This window comes from Micropterus salmoides, unplaced genomic scaffold (genome assembly GCF_014851395.1).
Source record: "Micropterus salmoides isolate LMB-PRFRI ecotype aquatic unplaced genomic scaffold, ASM1485139v1 Ms_hic_scaffold_16, whole genome shotgun sequence".
Taxonomy (NCBI): Eukaryota; Metazoa; Chordata; class Actinopteri; order Centrarchiformes; family Centrarchidae; genus Micropterus; species Micropterus salmoides.
This window is the reverse complement of record NW_024040707.1, coordinates 31,587,721-31,612,898: the sequence shown is the minus strand read 5'-3', so window position 1 is coordinate 31,612,898 and position 25,178 is coordinate 31,587,721. Positions and strand designations below refer to the sequence as shown.

General features: G+C 40.1%; 1 protein-coding gene across 3 annotated transcripts in view; it reads right to left on the bottom strand.

The window, feature by feature from the left end:
- plch2a (phospholipase C, eta 2a) overlaps positions 1-25,178 on the bottom strand; it is a 238,378-nt gene that overhangs the window by 93,709 nt on the left and 119,491 nt on the right. The window lies entirely within an intron of this gene.

Genomic DNA, 25,178 nt, shown 5'->3' with positions numbered 1-25,178 from the left:
GAGTGTTATATGAGGCGCATTTATCTTTCATCCTTGTGACGTCACAGGGATGAAATGGAAACGGCTGGACTACAAACGAGCTGTTTTCAAGCAGTTCAGAGCAGAGTTTTCTGTGGGAGATGGGGACTCCCTTTGGGCTGGACTTTGGGCCTTTTCACTTTGCAATCCTATTACATGCACAAAAAAGATATATAACTCAATAAAGGAGAGGGAAAAAGCCAAAAAGCATAATACCACCTCTTTAAAACAAAATGTGGTCAGTTACAAAATGTGTTTTGTTATTGCCTTAAAGAAATAATAAATACAAAATTAAATCAATTCCCATTGCTTATTAAAGGGTGAGACCATCAAATGGATAGAGCAGTACACAAAGAACAAGCACTAGCTAAATCTAAGAAAGTGTATTAAAATGCCTGAACAGGGCTTCAAAATAGGAAGGCTAATGAGCGAGAAGAGAATAAATGACATAATGACAAGGACAATAAGGTTTGTTTCCTGCAAATGATGGAACTGCTACATTCATGAACCAGCCTCAGGAACAAGAACATGTGAGAACACAGGTATATATCCACTTAATCATGTCTCTGCAAACTCACTTCCTTCTCGCAGTAGACATGTATGTATCACATTTGCAGCAACGTGAAAAACACATGCGCAGTTCCTAGTTCCTAATTAAGGACTACTAACTATCATAAGCTATCAGTAACTAGATCTTCTTCTTTACCAAAGTGAGGGTAAACCGTTTCGCAAGACATGCAGTGGTCAAATATAACAGGAAATGGTCTATTGATACACAGAATGGCTGAAACACATGGACGACGTCCGATGAGTCAACCCACCGAGAAACAGGCTGCTGCATCCCGGTCAGCTGTTAAGTTAAAAATCCACAATTCCCTTTGCAGTTTTCACTTATTCCCAAAATTTCATCGCAAATAAATACCCCAAAGCATCGCAACTTTCATCACAATTTTTTAGAAAAGTAACAATCACAAAAAAGGCCAACGAAATCCTGGAGGAACTGATATAAAGTCTGCAGGTGTGTTTCTTCTGATTTGTATGATTGTGGAAATAAAATGAGTGCTTTAGTTTTGAAATAAATCTCAATTACGCTGCCCTAAGAAACTACAGCACTTATTACACCCTGAGTATGAAAGTGATCAAAAAATAATTAGAACACAGTGCGAGAAAGGGTTCATCCTAAAACTAATGTCAAGCTAATCTCTAAACCAGAAATGTCAGAGGGCAGCTGAGCAACCAAAGAGCTGAGCTCTTCCTGAGAAGAAATATCAATAAAGCAATAAAAAACACTCTACTGCTACTACATTAGAAATAAAGTTTTTTCTTCAGTGTATGACAGTACAATCATGCACACATCAGACAGACACGAAATGAAAGCAACAGAATAAAAGGTGTATTTATGTAAATAATGCTACGACACGAGTGGATGCAAATTCATAAACCGGAGCACGCAGACCCTTCTACCCGTTTACCCTGAGCAAATCGTTTGCACTTATATGAGCCTTTCTGACACAGCTGAAGCAGTTCTGGAGGCTTGTGGTGGAACTACACCTGACGCAATGCATGCTGGGTTTTTACCTGCTTGTTTTACACTACATGGAACATGCAAACCCTAGCACCAGCTGTTATTGATGCACCGTGCTTGTGACATATGATATGCTAATTTAAAACACACACATTCACACTCCAGATATCCCAACTATAGTGCTTAAACACACTGTGCACACACTCCACCCACATCCCCTCAGTGTGGATTAGAACTTAGAGCCAACATGCATTATACAGAAACAAGACAGGACTCTTCTTCTTCTTCTGCTGCCCACACTTTAACACAAGAGAGCCGCCTCCTTTGTTTCTTAATCTCTCTGCCAGATTCAGACGAAGAAACAACATATTTACCTTCCATTTATAGAAAGAGAACAAGCGAGAAAAGAGATGGCCGAACAAACACCATCAAGCAAAGACACCCTTCTTTTTATTTTACCCTTTTATTTTGCCCATTAGAAATAGCTATAAAAAAACCCAGAATTGATAGAAAAAGGAGTAGAAAAAGGAGTCTTATCATACGAAACCCTGATGTGTCCATATATATCATTTAAATATATAGTATATCAATGATGTCAATGTACAGTATGTCTGTTAAGTACATACTTTATACATATCACACACACATCTCATTATGTGTATGGGTATAGATCATACCGTATATATGCATAATTAAAAATATATTAGTAATACATGTATGCCTCCATAAAGAACATTATAAATATATATATACAAAATAAATATAATTGGCACATATGGTTTAGTTTAAGGTATATATACATAAATAATAAAATATGTATACATATTTGATCATATATCAGATTTGTAAACATATATAGTTGTTGGTTGATATATAAATTTGTTAATGGTCATAAATATGATTTGTAAACACATTTAGGCCATATGTGACATTTTCCTTGTGACGTTTCACAATCAGCAAGAAAAACAATAAATGAATGCTATAATTTATCCACGGCTTCATGGGTGCTGTGGGGCTGAGTTGTCAGCGAGGAGCCATTTGTTTCGGTCGGTTCAGCTGACTTGGTCCCGCTGGATGAAAGAGCAGGACCCTGGTGTGGAGTTGCCAAACTATCTGAAGCTGCCAGATGGCACAGTGGCACCGAGGAAGCTGAGGCCTGCTGCTTAGCTCTGCAGGGGCCCGACAACCATCGCAGTGTGTGAGTGTCTGTGTGAGTGTGGAGTCGATACAGAGAAGATTAGCTGCAGCAGAATCCCATGAAACCTTCTCATTGCGTGCATGCAAACACACAATCACCTGCACATGCTCACATGCACGGACCGTTTCTCTTTGAAAAGCCGTTCTCAGTCTGGCAAGCCATTCTGCTGCTGAGTTTACACACACATACACATAAACTCTCACACAAACACACACACTCAAACATTTCATGTCCAAGTTGACACAATACTTGAATCTCTGCAGTGCAAGTAAGCAATGAACTTCAATACTACGCTGAACCGTTTCTTACTTTGGAGGAAATAACAAAACAGGGTCAATGTTTTTTTTTTATTGGACATTAGCTAAATGTAATATAATAATAATCTTTATAATAATATAAGTTCAGTTAGAGTTTCAGTCAAACTCTCATTATATTCCAACAAGGACATGCTTTTCAGATCTGAAAATGCATGAAATCTGTCAACATACAAACTATGCCTCCCTGTCATTGACGGAACCAGCCTGTTCTCATTCCCAGGGCATCAAATACCTACGTATCCCTCGGCATCTAGTACTAATGCACATGGCTGCCGTTAGCGTCATAGTTCAAGGGTAAAGGTAGGCCTAGGATAAATAACAAAAAAGTCCAAGGAAGGAGGTAGTTGGGGATGAATGGGTCAGAAACCGGACTTTCACTCAGAAGACCAGTGTTTATTTCCCTTGAGGAACAAAAAGTTAACACTGATTCTTTTTGGTGATGTTACGTAAGTTGTGTAACTCACGTAAGTGACGTAGTTATTTTAACCAAAATAATGATTGTTGGTTGGACAAAACAAGACATTTGAAGATGTAATCCTGGGTTCCAATGTTTATTAAATATGATTAAAATATTTATATATAAAATATATATAAAATATGGATCAGCAGTTGCAGCCCGGCTCCAAAAAGCCAATTACCTTGATAAGAACTGTAACTGAATAAATCTGTATGTGAGTGAGTTGCTCTCTAGATCCATCGGGTGCATTTTAACTAAAAATAGCTTTAAAAATAGGTCAACGTGTGGTTTATGAGGAATGAAAGCATTGTTGTCTGTATAGGTGAAAGGTGATGGAGGAAAAAACAGAAAGAGCAGCATCCAGCAAGCAGTGAACCGATGAGCAGCTGGGTCATCAAAGAGGAGAGGATTTAAAAGATCTATACAATTCCTCGGGGGAGGGATCGTGTAAAGTCAGAGATCATTTTCTCAGAAGGAGGGCTTTGTGGACAGAGCTGAGGAAGAAGGAAGCAGGCGAGGAACAAGAGAGGGAAGAGATGTCGGCATAAACAACTCTGCCGTTCCACAGATTTTCCTTTGAGGTTTATCCGTTTCAATCACCTTTTTTGTTTTCACTCCCTCGTCCTTTTATTTTTAGAGCTCTGCCTCCCGTCGCACACCTGCAAAAGCTGTCACCACTCTGAGAGACGAAATGATAAAAACAGAAGCACTTGTTTCAGGGAACAATTATATCTGTACTCCAAATACACTGAATAAATCATAAGTTGCTTTGAGAAAGAAAGGGAGGACACTCATTGTCTGTTGTTTTCAGGCTCCATTCAGCTTTGAATTCAAACGAAAACCACGGCTAGAGGCAATTCAGTTCATTACTCTCATAACAATGACACACCAAAGAGAAATGGACAAAATAATTACTCCATTCACATTTTTAGCTTCACAAATGGTGTCTTGGCTACAGTTTGCAGCACAGTAGTAGGAATGTTCTTGGTTGCATACCAACAGGCAGCAAATTTCACACAACCCACTGTGGCTCCATATTGAACCAGGGAGCTGGCACCATTGTGCACAACCACAAACCTCCATGAAAACATGATGATAAGAAATGTCATTTGTGTGCCATTTAGGGTTTAGCAGCCTGAATACATGAAAGCTGCTGGGCTGATCAAGTTATGATCATCTGAGAGTAAACATTGATCTGTAGACATCTTCTGTAGGGATGATAAGATGCAAAAGAAATCATCTGAAAACTAAACATGTCGAAAGACTTAGAGGTATCGTTAAAGGATGAGAAGATGCCATCTTTAGATCTCCAGATATCTTCTAAAAGATTAGTTTTGCATGTGTAGTACAGTGAAGAGAAGCAGACAGGAAATATAGGGAGGGAAAGACGGAGATGGCGTGCAGCAAATGTCCCCATACAGATTTGAAATCTGAACCACTCCACAGTGTTGCGGTGGTAGCCCAGCTGATGGTGAGTGCCCTGTTTTTCTTTTCCTCCTTCGCATCCTGGTTTCTCCTGTGTCTCCTCCTCTCTCTCCGCTCCGGAGCCCGGCTGGCTATCCACACCTGCGTCTCATCAACCTCCATCTCCAACCGCCACACCTGCCAGCTATCAGCCTCATCTCCACCAGTATTTCTACCCCGGCTCTCCACTCCATCCTTGCTTGATCCTCGTAGCTCCAGCCTTGGTGCCACAGCCACATTCGAGCTCTTTATGAACTTATTCACATTGAACCTTTTCGTCTCATCTCACCCTGAACTAACCCTGTCTGCTTCTCCTGCCAGGTCCACTCGCCTACCTGCCTTCCCCTCTCGCCGCCTCCATGGCGCTTCCCGGTTCTCCCCTCCCTCCTAGCCGGACCGCCAGCCACCACATCCTTCCCACCTCCACCTCCTGTCCCCCTCGGCCATCTTGCCTGAACCTCTCCTGCTCTGCCAGCTCCTCGGTCCCCCGCGCCCACTAATGCCGGTGCCCATCTTCCCCCCTTTCTCCAGCCCTTTTTTCCCCTCAATAAACCTCTGTAGAAACTTGAAGCGATGCGTTTGGGTCCGTTCTGTCCATACTAGTCACACACAGCACTCCACATCTGAAGATGACCTAAAGATAACATCTGAAGACGTCATATTTAAAAATACATGTTAGTCCGGTATTCAAATTCGCGTCTAGAGTTGTCTTAAGTACAAAAGATGTGATCTTTAGGTCTACATATTTCTGAAAGTACTATAAAGACCCATTAACATTGTCTAAAGACCTGCAGACATCATCTTTAGACCTATAGGTGTCTACAGGCCTGAAGAATCAGGATGTTGTGATGTCTCATCCAAGGACCTAATCACATTATCAAAAGACCCAAGCAGCAGCTTATCACAACCCATATCTTTGTTTTCAGTAAGGCCTCGACCTCTAGTGGCAGAACAAGTCAGGTGACGTAGTATATAGAGTGTGAGAGAAAGTCAAAGGTGACATGTTTGAAGTTAAATAACGTTTTGTAGATTTACGCCATGTGACCTATGTAATGTACTTTAACCCAAACCACGATTATTTCCTAAACCTAACCAAGTCTTTTTGTTGCCTAAACCTAACCAAACTACAACTTTTTTTATGTTTACCATGTGTTAAACCTCATGTGACTTGCATTACATACTGAAGGTCTGGTACACTTGTGCATGTCGTTCTGGGAAACGGTCTTACATTTCGTTTTGGGACACTTAACAATCAACCTATTTTGTCGTTTAGGTATGAGGACGATATATAAATACCACATACAGTACAACATACAGTTTGTAAGCCAGACATGAACAGCAGCCTCTGTGCAGTGGCTCAGCAGGCCTCCCTCTTCATGAGATGAGCTTAACTGCAAGAACTAATACTCGGTCCATTAGCACCTGACTCACTAAGAGCTGTGGATTGCTGTCACATAATCACTGGCAGAGAGAGCGGCCTAATGGCGAGTTTGGATGTTATCATTATTTTCTATGATGCAGGTGAATTTAGCTCACCAAGACTACGTAAATATACTTTGGCTTGAAAGCAATCATACAGGGAATTTAGTCTGTAAGAGAGCAAAACAATCCCCTAGGGCCAGAGACTGACTTTTTCTGTTCCTATCCACGCATTGAAGAATAGTTCCTCTGTCAGTCAGTAAGAGGAGGCCAAAACAAGAGCAGCTGACAAAACCTCCAGCGTCTCCGAACAGGACACATGAGAATCATGCTTCCTTTATATCCTGAAACCTGTCAGCTGCAGCACATGGGAGAAATTCAGCAGAAATGGACTCAAGTGGGAAGATACTGTTACAAGGGTCTGTAGTAAAGTGAGTGTGATAATGCTTCCTCTGTAGAGGGTGCATTATCACACTCACTTTTCAATTCCCCCTTTTTATCACATCTCATTTAGCTTTTACCTTAGACAGCTTGGTCACAGTGACGCCTCGGATCTGAGCCATCATCTTAAAGTCTATAGTTTTCTAAAGGCCAAAAGACTTCTAAATGCTTAAGACCCAATATGTCATTTTTAGGTCCACAGTTGTTGAAAGACATGGTCATCTGACAACACATTCTCACTCCCAACTCGTCATATAAGGATGCTTATGTCACTTTTTAACACCTGGGGTACCCTTTAGCGTTGTCAAGTTAACAACAATGTCTGGTTAGACTTCCAAACTAAAACTGGTGGTTAACATTATGAAACGTCACAATTTGGTTAAGTTTAGGAAAAGATCATGGTTTGGGTTAAAATAAATACGTAACTTATGGAACTTAACTAAATCAATCAATGCTGAATTTTTGTTTCACACAGGAACACCTGTTTCCTGGGTGAAAATCTGGTTTCTGACCCACCTGTCCACCTCCTTAGTAAGACTTTTCTGTCATTTATATACTACACCTTCTTTTAGCATTGAACTAACTTTCTAGGGTGTTAAGAACTGACACCAATGTGTCCATATGTGATGACTTGTGAGAATGGGTTGCATCTGATAATGTAAAGACCTCATCTAAAGATTATCAGGTCATTTTAGGGTATAAAGACCTCTAAACCTAAACACCCAATGTCTTTAGAATCTACAGCTGTCTACTGATATCTAAAGACAACAGAACAGTATTTGGCGTACTGCTCAACTTGTTAGAGTTGACTACTAAAAGGTTTATCTGCACCAACTTCTCCTTTAGATAACTCCAAACCGTCAGTAAAGATCAATATAACCCCTTTCACGCATATTGGTCACTACAGTGGACAGCTATTCAAAAGCTGTTTACTTATATGGGCAGAGGTTCTGATGGTCTAGTTGCACACTGACGGACAATCAGAAATGCTGAGCAGCTCAGGTAAATCTTGCCAGTCCTTCAATTAAAGAACACCCCTGCAGGTAAATAAAATTTGGTAACATCTAGTAACAACTAAGGAGAAATATAATTGTTAAACTTTCCAAGTATTGATTTTATGTTGGGAGGATTAATCATCTGTCCACTAAATTGGACAATATGCACTGCTGGCTATATTTCAACTACAATTAACTATTACTGAGACTATGTTTTACTTGAAAATAACTTAATGTGCAATAACATTTTTGGATGTAAATCGATGGATTTATGTTATTATTAGAATGTAAAACTTGCAGTTTTTGTAACAAAAACTCAAGTGCAGTGATCACACTCACTTTTAGAAAGGCATTCTGGATAGTTGAGCAAATTCTATCAGAATCAAGTGAGGATAATACTAGTGGCAGTGATAATGAATGCCTGGCAGAAATTGGAGAATCACCAAATGCTAGCAGCAGTGACAGTGGAGTTCAGGATCCTGAGAAAGAGAGAGGCTGAGGAGTAAGAAGTGAGGTTCAATGTTTTTGCATTGCATTACACAAAATTAGAATATGTTAAAATATGTGACCACATTAGTTTAACAGCATTAAAAATATAGTTTTCACATATCATTTAATTCATTGGTTTGTAAAATACATATTTCTTAAATTTAAATTTTTAAACACACATTTTAAGGAGTTTGTCCACTCTACCTTAGTGGACAAACTCCTTAAAATGTGTGTTTAAAAATCCTGACAGAGGCTGTCATAATTCATGCATGATAAAGTCTCCTACATGCAGCAATGCAATAACTGTAGGGAAGTGAACACAAGCCTGTTGGAGAGAAGCAAGCTGCAGAGCTGAATAGTCTGTGAGTCCACTGTGAAGTGTGAGGAGCTGGGAACAGTCAGTCATCTGTGAGAAGTGTCCCTGTGGTCTGATAGTTTTCAGACACTCAGCTCTAGTGACGCGCCTTGGCAATTTCAATTCACTAATGCATCAATCAATTTGCATTTCTTTACCAGCACGCTTTGCTTCCTGCTGCCTTGAGGCATTGGAGGCAGTTCCCCTAATGGCAAAATAAATGTTTTGACATTAGCTTTCATGGAGGCCTCTTAATGTTTGAAAGTGGAGGCTGGGAATTGTTTTTCTGAAGAAATTATAAAGAACACACCCACTGTTTGACACTTCTTTGTCGCTGTTGCAGCTGATGTTATAAAGAGGCCTTTTCTCATTCACAGTGATGCTGCATAGACAAAGTGCCAAACCCATGTAACATCCTGCATCATGGCTATTGTTAGGAACACCCAACTTGTATCGACTCCCAGGCTAAACAAAGAAAATCCATGAGGTAGAGAAGAGTTCTGTGAACAGTGATTAAATTCTACTGAGGCCGACTGCTTTCCTCAGCTACAAACTCACAAGTGTTAATGCTCTCCCTCTTCACACATTAACACACATTTCAAAACACTTCAGACACCCTCGAAACACAAGACTGCATTTCCCACATCCATGGCCATCGACCATGAAGAAGCTCTCATTCCTCGCGCTGAAGCGCCGCTCCAGATTAAGAGAGCGTGGGCAGCACTTATGAAGCCTCCTCATCAGCTAGATAAGGTGCTCTCCGAGCTCTCCCCCACATCATCAACACTCATTAAATCTATTAGCATAACAACTAATAGCTGGTGGTTATAACTCCTCTGCACAAACACCAAGACTAGAGCCTTGTCACATGATCCGACTCTCAAGTGTTAAGCAGTTCGTCAAGGCTTTGACACTGCAAGGCGTGTTTCTGGATGAGTGAAAATGTATTTTTAGCTGTTTGTACATGCATTCACCTACAGCATGTAACAATTTAACACAAGGAAAATAATCAACTTGCTATATTGCAATAATGTGAAGGGCCGAAGGCCACAAAGACTCTCTAATCATTCCTTTTGTGCCTGCTGGGAGGCTGATCAGCATTTACAGGCTTCCTGCAGCGGAGCAGCTTTCCATTTAACTACAGGGTTAAGCAGAAATTATGGAAGACTGAGTTTTGAAATAACTCCTCTGGGATTTTTGATTTTTTCTCATCTGTTTTAATCTGAACAGAAGCAATTGATTCTGCTTGTTTTGAATGTTCATGCTTTTTTGTGGCTATGTAATATGTGACAAGGCTGATAAAGCACGCATCAGTAAGCTTTACCCACATACCCAGATGTCTCAAATGAGCAAGTCTTCCAAACTAAACTAAGTAATAAAAAAACCCTGGAAGCATTTTCTGGCTTACAATTCACTGATCACTCTGTGGTTAGGGTTTAGTTAGGTTTGGATATAAAACTACTCGCTAGGGTTTAGAGAAAGATCATAGTGTTTTTAAAAAGGACAAAAGATAGTTTGTTGTCAGAGCAGGTCTTTGTTTAGCCGAGGTGGTGGGCCACCCATCCTGACATGTCTTATAGTCTGGTTAACACCATAAACTGCATAGTTAGGGTGGCGACTGGGCAGTGTATAAGACACATGCCTTTGGTGTGTCAATTCCCACTAGGGCTAGGGCGATTCATCGACGAAGCGTCGCTAAATCAGATGTTCAGTTACTCCTCTGTCTCCTTTAACGGTAATGGTACGTGTAACAAGTGTAGTTTATTTGTAGACATAGAGGTGAGAAAGTCCAGCTCCGCACCTTGGTAGATCAGTCGTTAGCTACTGTAGCTAGCTGGTGCGGAACAGCCCGAGTTAGCCTGCGGTAGCTGTCCCCCCGGCATCCCCTGAGCAGCCAGGAAAGGGTGGCTGGGTGACTGTCCGAAGGAGGAATAGTCGTAAGCATTCAAAGCCCACAGGGCACCATCAACCTGTTCACGTTTCTAACAGATTTTCCCCACTCAGCGACACACCGAGAAACCAACTCTGATCACTGGCAGCTCTATTTTGAGAAACGTGAAGTTAGCGCAGTCAGCGGCCATAGTTAAGTGCATCCCTGGGGCCAGAGCAGACGACATCGCGTCTTATTTGAAACTGCTGGCTAAGGATAAACATAAATACAGTAAGACTACTATTCACGTCGGCGGTAATGACTCCCGGTTACGCCAATCGAAGGTCACTAAGATTATTGTTGAGTCGGTGTGTACATATGCAAAAACAATGTCGGACACTGTAGTTTTCTCTGGACCCCTGCCAAATCTGACCAGTGATGACATGTATAGACGCATGTCGTCATTCCGCCGCTGGTTGTCGAGGTGGTGTCAAGCAAACGATGTGGGTTTTGTAGATCATTGGCAGACTTTCTGGGAAGACCTGGTCTGATTCGGTCAGCTGGGATTGGCTACAGCCCCCCGCGACCCTGTACGCAGGATAAGTGGTTGACGACGGATGGATGGATGGTAAACAGAAGAGGAGCTGTGTATAAAAACCTCATAAAAATTAAAACCACAAGAGCAATAGTGCAAACGAATAGGAGAGTTAAATGTGGACTCTTAAACATCAGATCTCTCTCTTCTAAAGGTTTACTAGTAAATGAACTAATATCAGATTATAATATTTATTTATTTTGTCTTACTGAAACCTGGCTGGGTGATGGAGAATATGTTAGCCTAAATGAATCCACCCCTCCTAGTCATATTAATACTCACATTCCTCGAGGCACAGGCCGAGGAGGTGGAGTTGCAGCTATCTTCGACTCTAGCCTACTAATCAGCTCTAAACCTAAACAAAATTATAACTCATTTGAAAGCCTCGCTCTTAGTCTTTCACACGTTTCCAAGTTGGAAATCACTGCAACCAGTTTGTTGCAGTACCGATTATAGTGTACCGATCACCTGGTCCGTACTCTGAATTCTTATCTGAATTTGCAGAGTTTTTGTCAACTTTATTTTTGTTGGAGATTTTAATATTCATGTGGATGTTGAGAATGATAGCTTTAGTACTGCATTTATCTCTCATTCAATTGGCTTCTCTCAGAGTGTTCATAAACCGACTCACTGTTTAAATCACACCCTCAACCTTGTTCTGGTATATGGTATTGAAATTGAACATTTAACAGTGTTCCCACAGAATCCCTTTTTATCTGACCACTGTTTGATAACTTTTGAGTTTGTATTTCTGAACTTCATCAGCTCTAAATTCATTATCAAGTCACAAAGTAACAGAGGATGCTAATTTCAGTCCCCCCCAAATCGATCATCTTGTTGATATGGCTGCAGGCTCTCTGCAAATGACACTCGACTCTGTTACCCCTCTATAAAAAAAATAACAAAAAAAAAAACGGTTAGCTCCATGGTATAATACTGAAACTCGCAAATTAAAGCAAATATCACAGAAACTTTAGAGGAACTGGCGTTCCACCAAACTGGAAAATTCCGACTTATCTCCAAACTCAGGAACCTTAGAAACGACTGTAAAACCAGATATATGTTTAGACTGCTTTGCTTCCCTCAATCTTTACCAACTAACTTCAATAATTTCTTCATGTAAACCTTCAGCCTGCCTCTTAGACCCCATCACAACTAGGCTGCTTAAAGAAGTTTTAGCCTTAGTCAGCACTTCTCTACTAGATATGATCAATATATCTTTATCAACAGCCTATGTACCACAGTACTTTAAAGTAGCTGTAATTAAACCTCTTCTGAAAAAGCAACCTAAAACAACCTTGATCCAGATGTTTTAGCCAACTATAGACCTATATCTTACCTTACATTTCCCTCTAAGATCCTTGAGAAAGCAGTCGCCAAACAGCTGTGTGACTTTATACATAGTAGTTTGAAGATTTTCAGTCAGGATTTAGAGCTCATAGCACAGAGACAGCACTGGTGATGACCTCCTAATTGCATCAGACAAAGGATTTGTTTCTGTACTGGTTTTATTAGCGCTGCATTTGATACCATTGACCATCAGATCCTATTACAGAGACTGGAACATTTCATTGGCATTAAAGGAACCGCTCTAAGCTGTTAAGTCCTATTTATCAGATCGATTTCAGTTTGAACTTGTTAACGATGAGTCCTCCATGCGCACCAAAGTTAGTCATGGAGTTCCACAAGGATCTGTGCTCGGACCAATCCTGCTCACCTTATATATTATGGGGCGGCTATAGCTCAGGAGGTAGAGCGGGCTGCCCGTTAATCGGAACGTCGAAATGTCCTTGGGCAAGATACTGAACCCCGAATTGCCTCTGGTGGCTGTTCTGCCTGTGTATGAATGTGTGTGAATGTTAGTTTCTGTTTGAGCACTTAGGCTCAGTGATGAATGTGTGTGAATGGTGAATGCAGATGTAGTGTAAAAGCGCTTTGAGTGGTTGAAAAGACTAGTAAGGCGCAATACAAATACGGAGCATTTAAATATATGCTTCCTTTAGGCAATACTATCAGGAAACACTCCATAAACTTTCATTGTTATGCAGATGATACTCAGTTATAGCCAGATGAAACTCATCAGTTAGCTAAATTTCAGTATGTTAAAACCTGGATGACCTTTAATTTTTCTAATGTTAAACTCAGATAAAACTTAAGTTATTGTTCCGTGGGGCCCAGGCAATATTGTGTAATATTTCTGAGGATAATTGAGAGAAATGCAATATAAGATCCATAACTATGTTTTCAGTGGTGTATAAAGACCTTACATAATGAACCATTATGTTTTTATTACCGTAGAATGAGACATTTATATCTACATAACCGTGGGCACCCCCTTCTAACGAGGTCGCTGCTTTTGTCATCATGTTTCTACCGTAGCCGTCAACGAACAAACAGCGCCACAGAGCACGTTTCGTCATTACGCCGTTCCTCTTCTGCTTGTGTAATTCCAGTAGTGTAGACACCCGTCACTACATTGAATACATACAAAGAAGAAGATGAGCGACTAATAATAATAGTAATATACAGTTTCCGAGTAATCTTCTGGTTTATTAGAAGTAAGAAGAGAAGTGACATTTGGACAACCGAAGGAGCACACACGTGTTATTGAGCACGGGAGCCGACAGTCAGACAGAGTCGGGACAGACAGCTGACAGCAGAAATCACGGATTTTGTAGATTTTCCCAGATAGAAGGCTATAACATTAATGTGGGACAGATGTTTCAAGCGGTGCTGAAGTTGTCTATTTTCTGCTGGACAGGTAATTAACTTTGTCAGACTTTAGCAATGCAAATGAAAACTGTTGTTTGATAGCTTTAGCTACAAGCTGGCCATAATCACAGAGAGCCCTGACATGTTTCCCCTGTCAGTGGTGTGAAATATGGATTAATTTCATGGCGCCTACTTATTCTCCAGCCTGTGGTTTGGCTTTGCCGGTTACTTAGTGAGACAATCAGCTAATCAGTAATGTTAATTGGCAATAAAACCGTAACGTTAGCTTAGAGCATGGAAGCATCAGCCAGCTAAACTTTTACTGACTGGTAGATGTAGTTGGATTAATTTCATGTAGACTCTCTCTCTTTCTCCAGCGCTCTGTTTTTGGCTTTGTATGTTACCTTTGTGAGAATCAGCTGATCGCTAATTGGCAATAAAACGGCAGCTTCTAGCATCGAAGCTCAGATCAGCCAGCTAAACTTTGAAAAAATATGTAGTTGGATTGTAATTTCATTTAGTTCTTCTCCAGCGCTCTGTTATGTTTGTGAGACAATCAGCTGATCACTAATTGGCAATAAAACCGCAGCTTACAGCATCGAAGCTCAGATCAGCCAGCTAAACTTTTACTGCGCTGGTAGAAAAAATATGTAGTTGGATTGTAACTTCATGTAGTTATTCTCCAGCGCTCTGTTATGGCTTTGCTACGTGGACAGAAATGTGCCGTTACCTTCCTGAGACAAACAGCTGATGAATATTATTGGTAATGAGATAGTAACAGCAGGGAAGCTCAGATCAGCAGCTAAACGTCACATTTTACTGCCCTGGTGGAAAACATGTATTTCTTTTTACTGCTAATGGTGGTATATAACAAGACCGTGAGCCTATCAAGTGACCAATAATAAATACTTTCCAAATTTGCATTAAAAAATTTTATTGGATATTGCTTCCCACTGTGCACACAAATATGTAATTTGTACTTTCACATGCTAAATGCCCATTAAAGCGTTGCACCGTTTTACCACAAGCTGAAATTATGGCTGTCAGTACTACTTTTCTTCTTCTTCTACGTTTCTGTTGTATTTCAAAAAATTCCAAAGACATTTTGGTGATATTTGCAGATTGCTTATCTAATTAAGCAAAGCGAGAGGAGCCTTGATCCTCACCTGCCAATGCCTTTGTAAACTTCATGTATTATGTGGTTTATAATGGACTGTGGTGCAGAAACAGTGAGGCTCACATTGTCCTGGTATCTGTCAGTGGTCATACTTGATGCACTAGATGTGATAGTGTTTGAGAATCTCTTTTATCTCATAGATGACATCTTTGTCCTGTCTCAGGCACTAGCTATACTGAGTGCTCGCTTGGGTAGGGGAGGGGGGGTGCAAGTCGCAATCCTCACCACTAGATGTCACTAGAACTTACACACTGAAGCAAATTTCAAGGACCGCCTTTTTTCACCTACGTAATATAGCAAAAATCAGGAACATCCTGTCTTCAGGTGGCAGACACCGTCTCCACATTTAAGAGTAGGCTTAAGACTTTCCTCTTTGATAAAGCTTATAGTTAGGGCTGGCTCAGGTGAGTCCTGAACCATCCCTTAGTTATGCTACTATAGGCCTAGACTGCTGGGGGATTTCCCATTTCTCTCCCTCTGTATGCAACCTCATCCCATTAATGCATGTTACTCCTATCACTTCCTGCAGGTTTTTCTGGCTCTGGAGCTGTGGAGTCTGGATCTGTGGTTGCGAGTCACCTGCTGCCCCCGTGTTCCTGCTCGACACCCTCTGCTGCAATTATTGTTACTAGTCCTATTGTTATTATTGTAATTATAATCATTAACATTACGATTATTATCATTAACACTACTATAAATATCTGTACCATTTTTCATTCAGTCTATAGCAACATTACCTTTACTGTCTGTACTTCTGTCTGTATATTTTCCCTCTCTCCCTCTCTCACTGTCTTCTCTGTCCCTCTCTTGCCCTCTCTCTCACCCGCAACCGGTCGAGGCAGATGGCCGCCCACCCTGAGCCATGGTTCTGCTCGAGGTTTCTGCCTCTTAAAAGGAAGTTTTTCCTTGCCTCTGTCGCCTAGTGCTTGCTCTTGGTGGGAATTGTTGGGCTTCTGTAAATATCATCACAGAGTACGGTCTAGACCTGCTCTTTATAAAAAAATATCTGAAATAACTATTGTTGTGATTTGGCACTATATAAATAAAATTGAATTGAATTGAATGTTAAAAGTAATTTCTGCCCCGTGTCATCTAACGCTCAACCTTTTCATTTTTTTTTTTGTTTATTTAATGGCCACGTATGAGCAAGAAAACAGCTGAGTCCAACATTACAGCCAATCTGTGACTCTCTGCAGAGTCTATGAATAATTTCAGTTGTTTTCTTTGCCCACTGATGCAGAAATACATTTTATCATACTGCATTACTCAATATTGAAATAAATCCATCCACGTTATTTTTATTATCACAACACATCAGTGACGTGGGAATTGGATTCATTTTAAAATACTATTGTCATTATTCTTAATTTGCTTCATCAGGATGATTGAATAAAATATTGATTTATTGATAAGACATGATAAGACATGATTTTTTATATTATATATTATATATTTGGGATAAATTGGTAGGTTAATTGAGTAATAGGCAACATTTTCTTCCTTTAGAATACACAAAATTTGTTGTTAGTTTAATCGATTTGAAAAATAATTGTTATGTACAGCCCTAGTTTCCACTGTAACCCATCCACCCTTGTGTCCCTGAGCAAGACACTCTGATATGTATATCAACTGTAAGTTGCTTTGGATAAAAGCGTCAGCTAAATGAATAAATGTAAATGTATTTCCAAGATATTACAAACTGCTTGTTTAAAGTCAAGGCTATATGCTTGAAAGAAGTTTGTACTAAGTGCCCATTTAGTTTTTAGGGATAGGGAAATTGTTGGTCTCACAAACGTTGTGGCAGTCCACTCCACTTCCAACTTGAGAAAGGTGAGGGGAACGGGGGTTTCAGACACTGTTTGACAATCCAAACACTTTGTTTGAAGCTTGCTGATGCCTTTAGGGTAAACCCATGGTCACTAAAACCCAACTTCCTCCGTAAAAGGTTTGGTGTCTGCAGGATCCGGCTCCATCCAGTGTGCACAGGGGGTGGTAATGGTGCAATGGATAAGACTATATTTTTGGTGTGAGAGACCTAGGTTCAATCCCCGACTATGACCCATCCACCTGAGCAAGACACTTAACCCCTAGTTGCTCTAGAGGCGTGTGACCTCATATATAGCAATTGTAGGTTGCTTTGGATAAAAGCGTCAGCTAAATGAATAAATGAAAATTTGCACACGTATACCAGGTCTGGGTCTAGACTTTTTGCTGGAGCAGCTTGTGTCTCTGAATTCGTAAATTCACCTGTGAATCTACAGTATACTGTTTTCAAATGTTATCTAAACTCATACACAGTGAATGACATGGTGGGAGGTAGATGACCTTGCTGAATTTATGATATAGTTGTTCTTTACATATTTTTCTATTTCTGTTGTCAGACAGTGTGAAATGCAATCACGGTTCATAAATACTATGTTGAGCAGCAAGTAAACAACAACAGAGGTAAGTGACAAAAGCTGTGCCTTGACATTGGCTATACTGATCAGTGATGATGGAGGAAGTCTAAAGGTTGTACATATAACATGTATTTATTCATGTAAAATGTGAATGTCAGCAAAACAAACCAAATTATAAACACTTCTAATATATATCCCCAGAGGACATTGAAAACGAGAGCGAGCCAGATGCTGAGCACATTCAGCACAACACCAGTTCCACCAGACAAGTCTGAATTCACAACTTCTGAATTGATCATTTTTTAGGCATTTTGAAAACATTTCCAGCCTCTGAATGAATCCTGTTCACAAAGACTCAAATAAGCACTGACAAACTTGTACCTGAACAAGGGCCATTTGACATGTTGAAGTCCATCCAATACTGACACTGTTTCCACACCTCAGCTGCAGCTCCTCTCTAACCCTGAGCTTTCCTTGTTCCTTCGATGTTACTCTTAGATGATACCTTTCTGGGTCAACATCTTTGAAAACTCTGAACGTTGTCCCGGTGTTCATCCCAACCTGCCACAAGTCCCCGCTGAAAGGGCAAGTTTTAATAATAGCTGTGCGCTGTTGCTTTGTTATCTTCCCTTTCAGCAGGGCCGCACCCGAAAGACGTCTCATATTCTGCAGGGGCATTCTTCTCACATAGCTGCTAATGAAACACCACAGTGTGCAGAGGCTTACTTTAACCAGGAATCAACTCTGCTCAGTGAGGTGAGACCGATCTGGATTAACTTCCTTTCTCCTTCTTACTGCATAAACCTCTGAATCAACCTCAAATATATGATATTTAATATAATTTTTGTAATGGATAACAGATTTAGATGGTGATCTTGGAGACAGAGGCAGGTGCTTGGTATTCTTTGTGCACCTATTTTTTTTTTCAAATGCTTGTGAATTACTCTATTTGTGCAAGTGAAGTCATGGCTTTAAAATAGTGGGTGCAAACCCAGTAGGAGGTGACGAGAAGCAGCAGCCGATGTCCCTGAAAGCTCGAGTGATGAAGAACACACATTGTTTAGTGAATGTTTTTATACATGCTGTGTCGACCTCGCTCTGTTTCCAACTGTGACAGTGAGGAAGGAAAGAAGTGAGATGCAAATGACAGGGCCATCAGTCAAGAGCTGCCTTCCTTTTATTCCTTTGGTTTTAGAGTTCCATGAAATTTTCATTGTCTTTTACAGTCCTAGAAACACCAGACATCCTCTTAAAATAGATGGTGCAAGACGCTTATGGACAAAGTGACTGCTCGCAGGGCTTGTTGGCGCGTAAAGACACTAGCCAGCCAGAAACGTGTTAGTGCTAGTCAGTCACATTCGCTCTCCATGCTAGCTGACTTGCTTGACAATTACTTAAAGGGTAACTTCGGCATTTTGTGACTAATTAGGACAACATTTTCAACATAATCCTTGTGGGCAGCTGCGCCCCGTCAAAGTACTTTCACTAAAGTGCTTGTTTTTTCCGCTGACAGGCTCAGATTAATATTAGTGTAATTATGGATATTACAGCATTATGGAAAGATAGACCATTTTTTAAAAAAGAGTCTGTTCTTTTTTGTTTAAACAGAAACATAAGCTATATAACTCTCATCAAAGCCACCTACCACTATATTTATAACAGTAATTTTACCTCGCAGGACACAGGAGCTGCTGGTCTACCGCTGCCGGTTGTTTGGTTTGTTCGTGTATTTGTGTGACTCTGTTGTTTTTAGAGGTTGGTGTTTTAAAAACAACAAAGTCATACAATAGAAAACAAACAAACGAATCAAGGCAGCAGTAGACCAGAGAGGTAAAATTACTGTTTAAATCGCTATAATATCCTTTGTGGGGTTCATCAATGGGGATAAATAATTGAAGTATATAGTCTATTCTATGAACGTTTAGAGTTGTTAATATTTTATTACACTCAGTAGAAGTAGCATTCATTGAGATTAAGCAAAAATATCCGGTGATCACCCCATTTGATCAGTGTGCAGGGCACCTTTAAGAGGTGAATGCATAATTTGGCTACCCGAGATTTGCACAGGACAAATGAGCGTTACCAGCCGCGAAGTGCATGAAATTCTCGCAGGTATGAAGAACTCCGCCAACAGCAGAAACAGCTGATCAGACGTGAGTTGCAAGTTCGCTACGTCAGAACTTATTCAGAAAAAGTCTTTCCATCTCCCATTTAGCGCATTTACTCTTTTTCGACTAAGGCAAAAACCACCTCAAGCGAGCGTAAAAACTTTTTTTGCAAAATTAAGTTTATGCCGTTTCCTTCAACCTTTTCTAATGTGATTCTTCAAAATGTGCATTAAAAAACATTGATGGAAACAGCTACAGACAGCTTCCTCAATAAAACGCTGCATTGCTTCTCATTAGCTGCCATTACTGCTTTCTGACCCAAGACCTAATGTGACACTTTCCCAATGGCAATATGTAGTAAACACACACACACACACACACACACTCACTCACATAACTGCACACACAAACGGGTCACATGACTGTTCAACCGAATGTGTGTCATCATTCAGATAAATTAGTTTCCCATACATAAACGCTGTAATATCGACACATTCTCCAATAAATATGTAATTAAACAAATTGCTGGTGTAGATAGATCATTTCCACAATGACTGCAAAGCTTTCTTTTCTTAATGATAGGACATCGATAAACTGAAATAGTAATGGTTTACACACACACACACACACACACACCTTATTTAGTTTGGCGACACCTGGAGTTGCACAACATCCTCCTGGATCCATATTCTTAATGTTTACACTCTCTTTATAATGTTGTCATCCTGATCGTCCATAGTGCCATTTCATTATGTTTGTCGGTTCTGTACACGTGACATCTATTTCCTGTTTGAAAAGCGAACCCTCCTGTTTTGCTCACATTTTCTCTGTCTGTCTGTTTCTCATCAACCTAGGCCTAGATGCAAAATTCTGGTCTCCTTTGATAGGTCAAAAGCTTAGGAATATGAATCAACTGTATGAACCTTATCTGTCTATTAAACAGTAAATGGAGATGCAATAAAGGAAAATATATTTTCATCCTTGCCTGGTATAAAATGTATATTCTAATAGTAATATCACCATCAAAACCATCATCCAACTCATTATAATGCAACAGAATATCTTATAATACACCTGGAACACAACTGTAATTGTAAATTTGATGAAAAGAAACTACTATACAACAGTTATTACAAAATTTTTCAAAACTATACCAGGCGAATGTCCATGTTTTGGCCATATTTACTGTTTGTATGGTCACTTTTATTCGGAGTTTTCTTCAAAACACTAGGTAACATAAAGCTGCCAAAACATTGAAATATTGATAAAAACAGTGAATATTCATCAACATTCCTATGACCAAAAGCACTCCCATGCTTTACAGGACCACAACTTGAGAACAGAATCTCCTACAGGGCTGGAATTGAGCTCTTTCTTTTCATACGAATCGTTTGATATATTGGATGTCTACGTAGCTACTACAGGTCAGTCATTAGACGACAATAAAGACTCTTCCAAATAAACACTTCTTCTCTCTTTCATTTTGACGAGAGAAACGAAACCTAACAGCTCAGGGATTGCACAATACCAAGATGGCGGCTCCGGTGATCTTTTCACACACAGAAAACAGTTGTTTTTGGACTGAAAACAGCAAAAACGGCAAAAGTAGTTCTGTGTTAGTTTTATTATTATCCGGCTAATAATTCTGTGGTGTTTTGGGATTTGAGCTGTGGCTGAGCTCAGAGCTGTGGCTGAGCTTTCTTTAAAGTGGTCGGACTGTGGTGTAGGATGAGATAAGATATAACTGAATAGCAATAACTGCAGCCATGTACAGTGATTACAGAGCCATTTATATTGTGATATAAGTTCATTTAGATGCTTGGTGTTTGAGGTGTGTTTGGTGTGGATGGTTGGTTGGTTTGAGATTCTAGATGAGTCTACTAGCTTCACGGTGGTGTGTGGCATGTATAGGGTGACAAAATACTAGGATCAGATATGGATTTCTCTTTTGCATTTTGCACGAAAATCTGTCGTCCCCTGCACCAGGTAAGTCAGGGCTTAACAGGATAGAGGGAGTCATCTGCTGTACAGGTTATAAACTCCCTGAGGTAGATTTGTGATTTGTGATACTTGGCTATATAAATCAAAGTGACTTAAGTGATGTAACTACTTTAAGGTGTCATTGTGAAGTCCAACTCTTGTGTCAGTGGTAAACCCTGAACAGCGTGACAATGATGGTGCCGAGGTTAAAGGACAAGTTCCCATAGTTCTAAATTAGCCCTGTGGCCCTTAAGGGGTTGCAATATTCATTCCACACCACAAGTGAAATTGAATCGTACAGTATGATATGTTCGGAAACTCTTTAAAGCTTGCTGCTACAATACAACAACCATGTAAGATGGACGCAGCTTTAGTCAATGAAATATTTCACTTTTCGTTTTTACTTATTAAAGCCCAATTTATACTTTTTCGTCAAAGCTGCACATTACCCTATGATGTAGCCTACGCATTGCATTTCCTCTTCTTCTGCCTCAACCGGTTCTTCTCTCATTTCTGTGTTTTAGTAATTTCACTAAAAGTAACTGCTGTTCAACACTGATCAGCTCTGACTCCAACAAGATCTGCTCGCTTTTAGTCGCCATTGTTTTTTAGCGGCCTACACCAACGAAGAAGAAGAAACTCAACACAGTGGGACGTAGAAACCCCACATCCAACTAGCATTTGGTGGTGTGACTGCATACATCAACGCACAAGGATAAACGCTCACGACAGCACATAACCTAAGTTGGCGGCTACGGCATAGACTTGATGCAGAAGAATAAATGGAATTTTCCAAAATGAAACCCAGAAATGTTCTCAGTACTGTTAGATTTTCATATTTTCATTGCACATGTACTAGATGTGGCACTATCTCACGGTGGACAGATGCACAGCCGAACCAGCATCTCCATCCTTAGTTCCTGTTGCTAGTGAGCTGATGACAGGATTTTAAGGATGGCACGTAAATTTTGGCTTTTGTTGATGTCATTGCCTGTGATATGACAGTCAGCAACGATGATAATTCATTTGGGATCACAAAAGACACTGTCTCTTGTCATTTGCAAAGTAAGTCTGTTGTCAAACACGATGAGCTGCTCCAAGAGGAGGTCGTGCTAAATATGCATTGAACAAGGATTTCCCTCATTCATTCTTCAGTTAAAACACTCCTGAATACAGCTGTAAACAAAACCTACACTAAACGTTCATATCCTCAGTCTGCACTTCATATTTCATGAGGATGCATGTGGAGAGAAATATAGACTAGACAAGTTAAAAGTCACAAACAAAAATACCACGTGTCTTCATGTTATGCGCCAATCATTACTCTGCTGTTTAGTGAAATACATAAATTCAGACTACCAATGGATTTTTTTCTTCACGATATGTCCAACTCAGAATGCCTTGGTTGACCAATCAGGAGGTGATCCAAGTTCAAACATTTTACCTCAGAAGAACTGCAGCGGGGATGCTCTTTCAGGCTCCACAGCCCGGACATGTGCAAGGGAAAGCACCAGGAAGAGCCATGACGTTTGCTTAGCAACAACCAAGAGAACTGTAGGAGAACCTGCTTTCACTGTTGCATTGTCCCAAAAATTTTTTTTTTCATATTTGCTAAACTACAAACATAGCTAAATGGAGGGGGGCTAGCTTGCTAGCCAATCGTGATGCAACCTAGCAAAACTGACATGTAGTTAGTGTTGAAAATAAAATAGGTTCAAGTGGAGATTGCCTTTTACTCGCTCTTTTTTGTGTTAGAGCTCTGAAGTTTTTTCACAAAAGAATGATATGCTTTTATTTACTACAAATATTCCAATGTCTTCAATGTGTTTAATGTCAAATACAAGGCGTTCCATTGTTGCAAGGGGTTAGTTTAACACTTAGTTAGCATTCAACACAAGGCAGCTCTTAAGAACTACAAAATGGCTCAAACAAAAACGACAATTGCCATTTGGCATTTCAAATATCGGTCCATAATGAAACAAAATTCAACAGTGAAAGCAGGTCACATAGAGCCTTATTGGAATGCTGTATATATAACGTTGTTATACACATTCTAAATGAATATAAAATGATTTGTTGAGGTGAAAACATTACATATAGCCACTTCAGTAAAATCCATAAATGGAATAATTTACACGTTGACACTGTTTAAATGCTTTCAACTGTTTTGTTCGTCTGAATTTTGCGTTCGCAAACATAATGAAAAAAGTTAGCTATAATTTTTACCCAGAGAAGTGACTTTTGTGCCTTTCACAATACATACACGTGAAAAGTAAATTTACTTGACTCTGCGGTGGGTCCATCTGTACTCTCTTTTTCTGGCAAAGTACCAAAGTTAGATGTGATTGCTGGGACAGAAAGATAAACGTTGGTGCTGCCACTGACAGACTGCGTTTTGGAATATTTTTGAGCTTTTCATTAACATCATCCACTTTATCGGGATCCCTATTATTTATTATTATGCCCTGTATTTTATTGTTTTATTCATTAATTTGCATTTTTCAGTAATGACAGTGGTGGTGTCACTCCATCCTTAATCTGATTATCTTCCCGTCCATCTATCCAACAAAATGTGAAGTAGCCTTTTTTATGTTGTTTGTGGTTTGGGTTAAAAACGTCAGTTAACCTTATTTTTCTTAGCATATTCTAGTTTCTTTGGTTTTGATTTTAATGATCTTGCGACATGAATTGAATATCGACCAAGCCGTGCATTGGCTTTGAAAAACCAGCATCCGTCTGAAGTCAGAATATTGAATATCATGCAGCCACTTCCCAGTGATATCACGTTGACACGCTTTCTTACCCCCTACCTCTCCTGCAGCTTTAATATTATAGTATCAAACGGCAGTAGCAGGCGATTCAACTCCTGTCCCCAGGGTCTGTTGGCAAAATCCCTAAGCTGCATCCAAAAAAGTCATTATCATTCCTGTCAAAAAGCCTCAACCTGCAACATGGGTCCTATTAAAGAGACTGGAAAATTACATTCATGCTGGGGGGAACAGCTCCTGACTGATGAATGGTATGAAAGCATGCTCATCAAACACCCCAGGATCCCATGAGGTCTGTCAGTACGATATAACACTTATTATCGTCTTTATGTTCTGGAACACGGTTTACAGATTGCGCCATAGCTATATAATCTGCTCAGGGAGGTTAGCAATAAATGTAATGAGACTGGAGGGTGTATTGAGAGTATACTATAGGTGGGAAGTGAATTTCCACACATGGTATAATAGCTGATCAATATTCCTGCAGGCGAGCTGGTCAGTGGCCTCATTTACTCCACTCATTTCATTTACAACTATACGTCTGGTGATATTCTATATTTGTCTTCAACAAATTCTGTGAAAGAGTCAAACCTGCAATGAATGTGCTGTGTGCATCACAAGCTGATACATCTTCTCCCATAAAAACTGCCATTAAAGTTTATGTTAGGGTTTCCTACAGAAAAATCTATTCTACAACTTGTCGATCAAGATACATCACATCTGCTGGTCACGGACCAGGCCAGCATGGTGAGAAGCTGCAGTCTGAGGAGAGCTGAATGTGTTAAAGTAAGCTCAGGGAGAAAGTGACGCTGCTACCAGCTTGCACTCTCCTGCGTGGAGTGGCATTGTAGGCATAACAGCTCTACTGGATGGCTTTGTGAAGTCTGATTA